The sequence below is a fragment of the Pholcus phalangioides genome, unplaced genomic scaffold (genome assembly GCF_987345545.1).
Source record: "Pholcus phalangioides strain wild (caught in Gottingen) unplaced genomic scaffold, Ppha-v1.0 ptg000015l_1, whole genome shotgun sequence".
Classification (NCBI taxonomy): Eukaryota; Metazoa; Arthropoda; class Arachnida; order Araneae; family Pholcidae; genus Pholcus; species Pholcus phalangioides.
In genome coordinates, this window is record NW_028301608.1 from 69,531,954 (window position 1) to 69,544,641 (window position 12,688).

At 40.3% G+C, this 12,688-nt stretch overlaps 1 protein-coding gene and 1 non-coding gene across 4 annotated transcripts in view; one reads left to right on the forward strand and one right to left on the reverse strand.

The window, feature by feature from the left end:
• Nucleotides 1–12,688, forward strand: part of LOC149076617 (glutamate receptor ionotropic, kainate 2-like) — a 122,025-nt gene that overhangs the window by 19,504 nt on the left and 89,833 nt on the right. The gene's annotated exons all lie outside the window — the stretch shown is intronic.
• TRNAS-GGA (transfer RNA serine (anticodon GGA)) lies at nt 12,513–12,586 on the reverse strand. Its single transcript has one exon. It is a non-coding gene; the product is annotated as a tRNA-Ser (tRNA).

The following is a 12,688-nucleotide window of genomic DNA, read 5'->3' on the forward strand; positions in this document are numbered from 1 at the left end:
GGAAATGCTCGAACCATCTCGTAAACATATCGTTTTGAATCCATCCAGACGGGTGGCAATTTGAAATTGAGACAGAAAGAGTTCCTTCCATTAGAGGATGGAGCATATTTTTTCTAGGAAACGCAATTGGTGGAAGAATGTACAACCCCTGTGTATTCATGCAGGCCACAATTGCAATCAATTTCTCCCTTTCTAAGGAAGTCAGGGTGTTTATTTGTTTCCTACCTTTTACGGCTATCACTTTGTTCTTCTTCTGCTGCACCACTGTGATCCCTCTCATCCACGTTAACTAAACGATGTGGAGCATGATTCATTTTCTCCATTTCTGAATTTTTCTCTAATTTCAAATATGTCGAAGAAGGCGTTAATACCCTCCGTAGTAAACTCCTTGGCCCTAGCATGTGATAACCTTTCTAGTTTTCTCAGTGACAAAAGGTGCCATTTCAAAAAGCCGCGAAGCCATTTTTGTCCAGTTATTTTTTCCGCTTCGTTAAATGGATGATTAATTTCGTTCCTCAAAGCTAGTTGGAAGGCCATATGTTTGATGTTTGCACAACGTAAACTGAAAAAGCGTTCAGACATAATAACGTAATATTGCGATAATTGTTCCTCCAACTCTGCAGTCAAGGCTGTCTTTCTGCATAAGCTGACTCCTACGAGTTCCTCGACCGATCTTGAATCTTTGGCACACCTTTCAATTGTGCCTTTGGCACGGGAAATTATTTTGCAGCCTTGAGGTAACCCATCCTCTTCTCCTTACACCATTAACTGCTTCCACCATCGCTTCTCGGGACCATTTCTTTCGCTTTACAGGAGCCATCACAAAAATGTTAATTTGCTTTAAGATCATTGGAAATAAATGAGAAGATGTGGTACTTTAGGCGTTGTCTACAAAATGAGGTCTCAATATGAGATATCCCATATTAGGGACTTCATTGTATTGGGACTTCATATTCTGCACAACCAATGTTTAAGAAATATCATCAAATAAATCAACAAATAAGCAAATGAATTGAGAAATCAATACATGAAAATGAAACTACATGTAATGCTGAGTATATGTACTAATAAGGAAATGTTTAAAAATGACTTACAGTGTGCGTTGTAAAACCCGTCGAAAAATAACTTCTGGAACCTCTTGTGCAGGCTGAAGTTAAATAGGCTCCTGAAGCTGGAGTCGCATGCAAATCAGTAAGGTTTTGTTGTTCGCCGCTCCATCTACCGTCAAGCTAATATGTGCATGTCTCTTAACAACAGATGTTACCACCGTACAAAAGAGATAAAGGGGCATCTCATATATATATATATATATATATATATTAGGCAAGTAGCCTATCTCATTATACGTCACTTTCCCCTATAACGTTAACGTGATATTTTCATCACATTGCTCAAGATAATAATATATCTCTCATATTCAGAACTAAAAAAAATGAAATAAACAATGGTAAAAAAGTATTTTTGACAAATATTTTACAGTGAAAATATTTGTTTTCGGAGCATTTAATTCAATGTTTGTATGTGCAAATCAAGCTTTACCTTCACAAAAAATTATTTTCCCCTGTAGCAAGACATTTAAAAAATACATAAAATCGTGAAACATAGTTTGTATTTCGGATTTGGATTACCCATCAGACATTTCGCGTAGAATGGAATTTCAAACAGAAAATAAGAGAAACCACCGATTATTTAAAATTAACAAATATGTACTCAGAGTGCTGCAAACACTTGAAAAATATACAGGGTGGGCAAAAAGTTCGTAAAAACTTAATAAAAACGGTTTGCAGGGTTAGCATAGCTAGGTCACGGAATTCTTTAAGACAGGAGAAAAAATAAATAAAAAATAGATGGCGCTGGTACGACCGACTTCGGTGGAAATATGCAGATGAGACGGTTATAAGAACTTGCGCTCCTGATCCACAACCCGTTCACAGTTGTAAACCGTGTATGTCAACAAGGATGCTGAGTGCGAAGGATAAAGCTTTGTCGGTGAAGTTGCGTTACGTGAACCACAGGAATCAGCGACCATTGCCTCGCGTAAATTCCGAGTTCAAAATAATGTGAGGACTGGAAAAAAGTATTTTAATATATAGCGACAGGCCTCATAAAGTTGTTTAACGGTTTGAGGAAACTAGAACGCTGGAGGATCAGATCGTGTAAGAGAGCCGGACGACCATGTTTAAGGAACACGTTCGCCACGTGTTGCAGCCGAAATGGACGCGTTAGCTTCCGAATCAGCTGCAGGGACCAGCAGTGCTCGTGAAGCTGCCAGACCCTTGGGCCTACCACCATCCTCGGTACGCAATATTCTTCATGGAATCCTTGATCTGTACCCATACAGATTGCAGTCGTGTCGTGAACTTTTACCAACGGATACCGTACAGAGGGAAGCATTTGCGAGGTGGGTTTTTCTCCAAAATCGAACAGAATCCCACCTGGGTCTTTAACTTCTTGTGGACAGGTGAAGCTTATTTTTCGCTTCATGGCGACGTTAATACCCATAACTGTCGCATCTGGGCGACGTCTAATCCACGTGAGTACATGCAGAAACCATTGCATTCCCAAAAGTGACAGTGGTGTGGGTTCACAGATTCGTTCATCATAGGACCCTTCTTCTTTGAAACACAGTGCTCAGTAAATGGGTGGAAAACGGCTAAGGTGAATGCGCAACGTTATTTAACGCTTCTGCGTGAGAAGGTCGTGCCATATTTGCGTGAAAGAGATGCACTTTTTACCGTCACGTTTATGCAAGATGGAGTAACTAGTCACATTGCTACTCCGGTCAAGGCATTCCTGATACAGACGTTCGGGGAAGACAAAATCATTAGCAGGCGTCGCAGGTTCTCATGGCCTCCTCGGTCTCCAGATTTGACACCGGCAGACTTCCGGTCATGGGGGATATTCGAAATCTCGGGTGTATCGATGCGGTCGGAACTGGAAGTTGCGATGCGCCTAGAGGTGTCACGTATACATCCGGACCTGCTGCACTCTGCCGTTGCTGGATTTGTGACTCGCCTGCAATATGTTATCCCCTGTGGTGGTGGTGGTGGTCATGTGCAACACGTACTGCTGTAATAAACGATTCGGAGGCATTCTATTCGTTATTTGCGTATCTTTTCTTTTTTTTAGAATTTTTCAAATTCACCAACAACACTTTGGAATCATGCATAATCACCGGTAAAAGTTATAAATTTTCAAACTTACCGAAATGATTGATGACTATGTATAGTAACCGATTTATCGCGATTACCGCAACACATACTACTACTTAACCACACATGCACCTCGCCCACATTCCTCTGCGGAGCTTCTAACGAATGGGTAGATGTTGAAATGTGCGTGAGCATGTTGTGAACCAGACGTGAAGTTTGTTTCTGTGTAATGTATGTTACGTGTAGTGTTGCCATCTGTTTTTCTAATTATGAGTGAAGTGCAATGATTGAATAATTGTATCGTTGTAGAGGCCTGTTGCTCTCTGAGGCGAGACTTTTTAACGGGGAGATCGGCCTACATTTTCGCCTCGAAGCTGGGAACCACAGAAAACCAACTTCAGCCGACCACCACTGTGGCAAGTGTGGGGTTCGAACCCGGGTGCACAGAAGAAATACTGGAAATGAAGCAGCCAATCTGTTAGCTAAATCAGCGACCGAAAGACCAGTAACAGATTTCTCTATCCTCCTCCCTAAGTTTTGGGCGATGAAGAAATTGCGAAATGATCTGTTATAGAAATGGCAATCACGGTGATCCAATGACACGAAAACAGGTCGTAAGATCTATGAAGTACTTACGCAAGTTAAATGCTCTAGTTATGGCTGGTCAAGAGAGGCTATTTTATTTTTTTCAGAGCATGTCCCCTTCCCCTCCTATCTTCATCGTTTTCACCAGAGTAGGTTTTCTAGCATGTGTAAATGTGGAAGGGAGGGAACTGTCTTTCACTATGCCACAGCATGCGAGTATACTAAGGATTCATTTCGGCTCTACAACGCCACAGAATTACACCACTTGGAAGATACAGTTACTGCGAAAACACTCCAGAATGGAAAGAATTAAGCTCCTTGTTAGGTACGTCACAGCGAACGAAGACAAAATCGCAGTCACGAAACAATGCCAAAACATGAATGTTTCAGTTCCCTCACAAGCTGATAACAACCCCTCATCGGACTCAGACTACGATCCCTTGGCATGAGATATTCCAAACTTTTCTAACAATGCCTTTATGTGCAGCTTCTGACAGACATTGAAGTTCATTGATTCCGGTTGCTGTTCATAATGCTGCGTGTGTGACGCTGGTATCGTATATATTCACTTTATTGCACTATGTTTGTGTTGTTTTGATTTATGTTTCACTAGCTGATACCCGGCGACGTTGCCCGCCCCGTAAAAAATTTATATATGTATAGCTTATTAATTATTTCTTAATCAAAAAAATTTCTGCATCAAATAAGAAAAAATTACTTTTATTTTTAAATATCTTAATTAAAATCTTCAGGCAATCGCTTGTGGATACACAATATTTTTTCTTTTTCCATCTGGTGTGTAGATGTACAAATTTTTGCTATTACCAACACGCGAACAGGTGACGAAAAGGTGTCCGTGTGAAAAAGAGGGCTCAAATAAGTTGATACCTGCCACTGCTAAAGACTGGCCTTGCGCTTTGTTGATTGTCATGGCAAAAGCTAAACGAATCGGGAACTGTAATCGCTTTAAAGTGAATGGCATTTCTTCGGTGATGAGTGGGATACGTGGAATGAAGACTTTTTTTTCTTTGTCACATCCAGTTAGAATCGTTGCTTCAATGATGCAATTGTGCAATTTCTTCACGCAGAGTCTGCTGCCATTGCAGAGTATCGGTATCTCCAAATTTCTTAAAATCATTTTAGGTGCTCCGACTTTGAGGGTCAAGTTGTGAGGTGGCACACCCGGTATATCCAAAGAGTTCAGAAATTCTGCAGGATACAGAACTGTCTGCGCTGTGTCTGTGACAGTGTCAACCGATTTGTAAGATGTGGAGTCTCCCGGAATAATTTTTAGGATTTTTCCGTTGATCTTGTTCACACTCATTTTTCGGTGCCAGAATCGCACTCCCACAAAGCCACTCATGGTTTCGGTGATTTTGTTGAATGTTTGGGAAGACTTTGTCTGCAAGTTCTTGAACTGAGTTTATATATATAATAACTGTCAAAATCCATTTGGGAACGTTATCAGTCCAGTGCTTGGGTCTACGGGAATTCTTCCATTGCCAAGTTTGACCAAGTTTGATGTGAAAATGATAGCAGTGCTGAGTCATTTTGCAGTTGAACTCGCATGTTGGTGGATAATGATAATTTTTTAGCTTCGTGCCAGAGTGTTGATGTCCTAACAAACTCGAGGCGACCACCGATAGACAGAACCTTCACTTCCAACCCATCTCACTAATGGCAGTAAATTGCAATGTAGCGATATGGCCAGAGTTGGTGTTTGGTGAAGTAGAGTGCTGATGATTTGAGGCAAGCATTGAGTTCATCAGCTGGCGTAGAACATTTTTATTCCCTGTTTTATCGTCGTAGTTGTTGTTCTCTGTTGTTAGTGACGTCAGATGTCCAGTTTCTGCAGCGAATATTATTCAAACTCCTTTTAAGCACTTTTTAAATTGAAACTATACCTCAACGATGGGTGGTTGATGAGATAAAGGCCACATTAGCACTTACAGGACACCCTGTATACATGCAAGCAAAAATATCTGGCGCTTCCAGGGTTTTCTTCAATTACTGGGAGTATTGGAAAAGAGCCAAACCATTATAAAGGAATAAACTGTAATGATGGCAGCGTTAAAGATGTGACAAACCATTGTAAAGACATATACACGTCTGAAATGCATTGTTGGGAACCACGGTAACCAAAGTAAACGTTCCGAAAGTGATTGTTGAGGCCCCAAAACCATTGTTGCCCGGCAGTTTTTCGCCCATTTCGGGCATTTACCCAGCTCTGACGAACTTTTAAAGTAGCCTACGGTTCAATCCCGGACCTGTTTGATATATATGCAAAATCTGGTGACGATCGGTCTAAAACTGTAGATTTGTATAAAGAGCATACATACATACATACATACTTTCACATTTATATATAAGACTAGCTGATACCCGGCGACGTTGCCCGCCCTGTAAAAAAATTATATATGTATACCTTAATAATTATTTAACGACTGGCAGCTGGAGTTGAACATTTTTATTCTCAGTTTTGTCACCGTAGTTGTTGTTCTCTGCTATTAGTGACGTCCCATGTCCAGCGAATATTATTCAAACGCGTTTTAAGCATTTTCTAAATTGAAACTATACCTATACGATGGGCGGTTGATAAGATAAAGGCCGCATTATCACTTACAGAACACCCTGTATATAGGCTAGCAGAAATACCCGGCGCTTCCCGGGTTTTCTTCAGTTACTGGGAGGATTGGATAAGCGACAAACCGTTATAAAGGAATAAACTGTTATAATGACAGAATTAAAGGTGTGACAAACCATTGTAAAGGCATATATTCCCGTCTGAAACGCATTGTTGGGAACCACGGCAACCAAAGTAAACGTTCCGAAAGTGATTGTTGAGGCCCCCAAAACCATTGTTGCCCGGCAGTTTTTCGCCCATTTCGGGCATTTGCCCAGCCCTGACGAACTTTTAAAGTAGCCTACGGTTCAATCCCGGACCTGTTTGGTATACATGCAAAATCTGGCGACGATCGGTCTAAAACTGTAGATTTGTATAAAGAGCATACATACATACATACATACATACATACTTTCACATTTATATATAAGATACTGCGCTTTGAGTGCTCCGAATATAATTGTAGTATATAATATATATTCCGAAACACATAATTCTGTGCAATATTTATTGAGTTGTGTAATTTCTGCGAAGCACTATCATTTTCTGTATCATGCTATACCCGAAATGCATTTTGTGTTCTTCATTGTATCAGTAATAGACTACTTTCCTATTTTTGTTGCAATAAGTACTCCATTATACTTTTTGTCTTTTGTACCTTCCGTTCTACGCATTGGCAAAATGTAATGTCTTCAGCATCACATGCCAATTTCTATAGTATCATATACCATAATCAAGTGTGCTTGACGTGTTCGTTGGAGCTCTGTAAGTTACATAGTATTTTTCATAATTATCAGCGTTGTTCGGGGAGATTTTGTTATATTCTCTTATCGGAAGTGGTGAATGCCGAGTTCATGACATTTTTGTTTTAAATAGAACCACGACTGAATTTCGTTTCTGGATTTTTTGAAGTTTAATTGAACCGCCCATAAACATGGCGGTGTAAACAAACAGTGATGGTTGTATTTGATGCAGTCACAGCCGTCGTAGTCAGAAGCTCGAAATTATTATTCATATGTATCAGAGCAGTTTTTTCTGATAGGAATGCCTGATGAACGCCCTCTATCGTCCTCCGGAGGCAATGTTTTTAATGGAGAATTTTACAAAAGCTTAGATGAAATGTTCGAAATTTTTACGGGAGTTTGTGACAGGAAATCTGTGAGGGCATCGGAGAGACAACGATTTTTGGATTTGAAATCTCAGATCTCGAAGTTATTTGAGGATGCTCACGTCGCTTCGAATAGACGTTCGGGAACTACGAGTGTAAGCCCTAATTTTTCTTCTGCTGGTCAAGAGTTTAGTAGTTTATCAAATCTCATCGTAAATAATTTTCAGAAATTTGAAGAGCGTTTCAGCAAACTGGAAAGTCTCACTCAAAATATTCCGAAGATGCAGTCGGATATTTCTGCCTTGTCGAGCACTCTCCGCCCCTCTGTGAATACATCGATAAAACCAATCCAATCGGAATCAACACCTCAATCTCTTGCAGCTTCAGTTTCATTTGCCCAAGTGTTGACTCAGACTCATCCAAATAATGGTGAAACGTCAGAGCGGGATACCATGCGTGAGGTTAATCGTCCCATAGGCCCAGTTCGATTACATCGCAGGGATGAGCAGAGATTGGCAGAAACAGCGCCAAATGGTCGTCGACATAACATCAGAGTTGGCCAGGCTGTATCGTCGCAGATACGTGTAGTGCCAGCTCTTCGTAAAAGGCGATTATTGGTGAATAGGTTTGATGTGGAGACTTCAGTATCGGACGTACGCGGGCTATTCCAGAATACTCAATTCGAGTTTGAGTGCGTGAAGTTGAACACGAAGAACGTTATGCATTACGCTTCTTTTGTCTTGACTAGTGCTGAAGAGAACTATAATATCTTAAGTGATGCATCTCATTGGCCAGTTGGAATTCATATAAGAGAATTTTTTGGAATTCCGAGATTTATTCTAGAGGATTCGTCTGGACAACAAGCTACAAATGACGACTCTTCTACTAGAGAGGTCTCTAACGGCCCAGAGTGACTAGGAAGATCACTGGGATATCCGGATCCACCTAAAGGACCATGTGATGTGTTTGGAATCTTTTTGAATCCCCGCAGTCTCTGCAATAAACTGTATACTTTGCATTCATTTTTCGAAACTTATGATCCCTCTCTTGTATGCGTATCCGAATCATGGCTGTCCCCAAGTCTACCCGATTCCCTGCTATGCCCGCGGGGATACGACGTGTTTAGATCTGATAGATTGTTCGCTCCTGGAGGTGGTGTCTGCATATTTGCAAAAAATAATTTGAACCCGTCTGCTGTTATGGCGAGAACTGATACAAATAATGCTGAAATCGAAATAATAGCTGTGGACATTAAAGTCGGTATTCAGTGTGTGCGCGTGATCTGTGCTTATATTCCTCCGGACAAATCTTCCGATGCCGGACATTTACATTGTTTTTTCGATGCTCTCAGACTATATTGTACAGTTAGATATCCCATCGTATTGGCCGGCGACCTGAATATGAGAAACATAAAATGGGATTCATACCACCTCATATCTACACATGCAACTGACAGATTCTTTCTTGCCTCTATTGCAGACTTGGGATTCAATCAACTTGTTGACTTTCCCACTAAGGGAGAGAATTTCTTGGATCTTCTTTTGTGCACTGTTCCCGAATTTATAATCGACATACGATCATTGCCACCCTTCTGCAATAGTGACAACCCACCGCATATACCATTTCTCTTTCGACTGCCTAATTTAATAGCCAATAATTATTCAGGCTTGGCTAAACATGACTTTAGGAGTGCGGATTATGACGCTCTTTCTCTATTACTACATGATCTCTTTGGTTCTATCCGGGAAAAGCGCATGTCTCCCCTCGATGCATTTCAAACTTTCTTTTTGAATTGTTGGAGGTATATTCCTCGTATGTCATTAAAACTTAGCAACGTGGCAAATAAAAGACTGCGACTAATCGGTAAGAGGAAACTGATTGCTTGGCGCAATTTGAGGAGGTATCCGAGTGTTCTAAACAAACGAATATATTGTGCCATGGCTCAGGAATACAATGCGTACGTTGCATCAAGCGAGAGTGCACACCTCCGTTCGATTTGTGGCAATAATAATCGTACTGCCTTCTACAAAGACGCTCGACGGAAACTACGTTCGGCTGCATCTATATCATCCCTTGTTGTAGATGGAGCTATAATTACTGACAGTCAATCTAAGGCTGATATATTTGCGGACATATTTTCAGACGCTTACTTGTTACCGTTCGCGACAGAAGTTCATTTTGATGGCGGCCTTATGCAAGACCATTCCCAATTCATCGATATGTTTGATGCTAGAGGTATCGCTTCTTTAATAGATGCACTGCCTTCTCGCTCTTCTACTGGGCCTGATGGTATCCCCGGTAGCTTCTACAGGGCCTTACGAGACGAGGCATCTTATTTCTTGAGTGCAGTGTTCCAGTATTTTTATGACTTTGGTATGATACCCAATTCCTGGAGGAATGCCATAGTTCGTCCTATTTTCAAAAATAAAGGCAAATGTTCTGATCCTCAAAACTATCGCCCGGTATCATTGACTGATATTTCTTCTAAAATATTCGAAAGATGTCTGGTCCAAAAACTTCTTACATTTGCTATCAATTCAGGGTTTATACCATCTAATCAATTTGGTTTTGTTCCTTGTCGATCACTATTAATCCAACAACTAATTTGCCACGACTATTGGACAAATGCCGTTGAAGAAATAAACCGAAATTGATATATTGTTTATTGATTTTCACAAAGCATTCGATAAAATAGACCGCTCTCTTCTAATCACAAAGCTATTGAACTTGGGTGTGCCAGAAAAGATGTGCCGAATACTGCAGTCATATCTGGGCTCTAGAACTTTTCAGGTTCGTGTTGAAGATTGCCTCTCTGGGAAAAAATGCGTATCTAGCGGTGTAGTTCAGGGCTCTGTGTTGGGTCCACTGTTGTTTGTACTATTCACGTATGACATTGCTTTTTACACTCATCCAATTCCACTAGTACAATTTGCTGATGATGTTAAACTGTTTTTTCCCACGTCTGAACACACAGAGCTTAATTCTGCCTGCCAACGTCTCCACAACTGGACTGTGGTCAATCGTCTTCCAATTTCCGTTAACAAAAGTGGTGTCATGCACATAGGGGGATACAGAATGAGTCCAAGCTACTCGATGGGTGGCGAAGAGCTCCAGAGGTTCACTTCCTACACTGACTTGGGGATCACCATTTGCAATACCAGAAATTTCGACTTACATTATTCGAATATAGTGTGTAAAGCGAGACGCGCTTCTTATGTCCTACGGAAGGCGTATGGAAAATGTGATACCGCTACACTCATGCAAGCACTTACCGTTTTTATACGCCCAATCCTGGAGTATTGTTCGCAAATATGGTCTCCGTACAAAGTGAAAGATATAAAATTCATCGAAAAGGTCCAGAAGTCATTTACCAAACAGTTTTGCAGTCTGCGTCATCGCCCATACGAGGAAAGGCTGAGATGTCTCGGCGTCCACTCTTTGGAATGGCGTCGCCTTGAAGCCGACTTAAAGCTGTGCTTCAAACTTGCACACAACTTAGTATATACGGGTCAGTCAACTCCATTTTTTGAAATCAATCCCAGACCATCACTGAGAAGACATTCATTACAAATAAAAATTCCAACTGCCAGGAACAATGCTAAATTTTATAACTTCCGATGCCGAGTTGGAAGAGTATGGAACAAATTACCACCAGATCTCGTATGTTCATCTACATATCACAGATTCTGTCACTCTCTCAACGCTTCTGATCTTTCAACATTTTTAATGTGCTATGCATTTTAGTTCATGTCGGGTTTTATTGGTGCATATATGCTTGTTTTATTTATATAACTTTTTTTTCCATCAGTTCTATTGATTATTTCAATTTGGAATTACATGTGATGATTTTTTATTTGTTTGTTTATTTTTTTGTGTTTTTTTAAATATATATATATATATACATGTATTTTATTCTGATTTATATATTGAATTTTATTGTGTAAACATGTTTATTTTATTGTTGTTTTGTGTTCGGGGATTTTTTTTTTATTTTTTTTTTTATTGGTGTCATCTTTTATGCATTTTTCTCTTTGTATATATTCGTGCGTATGAATGTGTACTGATGTTCCCTGCCGTCTCTTTCCAATTTTATTGATTGTTTGAATAGTGCACCTGTGGAGTTAGAGCCTACTGGCCTTGCACAGGTTTGTATATAATAAATAAATAAATAAAATAAATAATAATATTCTCTGTATTTTCGGCACCAAGTTTCGTCACATGTATATGTCATAATTTCATAAGTTTCCTGTAATTCTGCTGCACATTTTAATTCACTACACGTGTATAATGTTTTGTTCTGCATCATTGCATCATGTAATACGGTATATTTTCGCTTCTATATTTCTTTGCATCAACTTTTTACATGCACAGTGCTTTCCTACATGCCATTTTCCCCCAGTCGTATTTTGTATCCCTTTACACTGGCATAGCGTTTTTTGTTCTGCATTTGTGTCTTTTTTGTGATTGGTGCATACAGTATTGTGTATATATATGTATTTAGTTATTCGTGGTCCCCTTCGAGGCCTGCTGGCGACGTGCAGGCCTCGTAAGGGGGCTACTCTATCTCTGTAAGCACCTGCCCACTGTAACCTCAATTTTGTGTCTGCTTGCCCACTGGTGGTCTTTCGGTGCTTGATGCTCCGGGCGTCGCATCGCTCTTCCACCATCGCCCAAGCCCTCTGGGTCAGTGGTTCTCAACCTTTTGGGAACCGCGGCCCGGTGAATCAAATTTCTATGAGTCTACGGCCCGGTCTGGAATAGCTTACTCTTTCATAAGTTAATAATTAATAAACAACCAATTACCTTTTGATTGCGAGCTAATTATTTAATTAATTAAAAACTCATTTAATAAATTAATTAATTAAACTCCTCTTTAATTGAATAATAAATTTAAACCCTTTAAATTAGTTGATTAATTAAATAAAACACGTTTAATGAATTGAATCCATTATTATCTTATGGAGTGATGCAACCTTTTTTTTCGGTAAAGTATTAATAACATACGAAGGTTTTTAACAACTGGCTGTTGCGAAGAAAATTCAACTGCCCCTGCGGGGAATCGAACCCACGTCCTTTCACTTTCCGGGTGAACGCCCTAGACCGCTAGACTACAGAGGCACAGAATCGCCCAATCTTTCCTTGGAGCTCGTGTACGCTGAAAGGGACCGTACATGGACGGCCGGACCAGACTCAGGCCCCCTCAATGTTTTCTTCATTTCG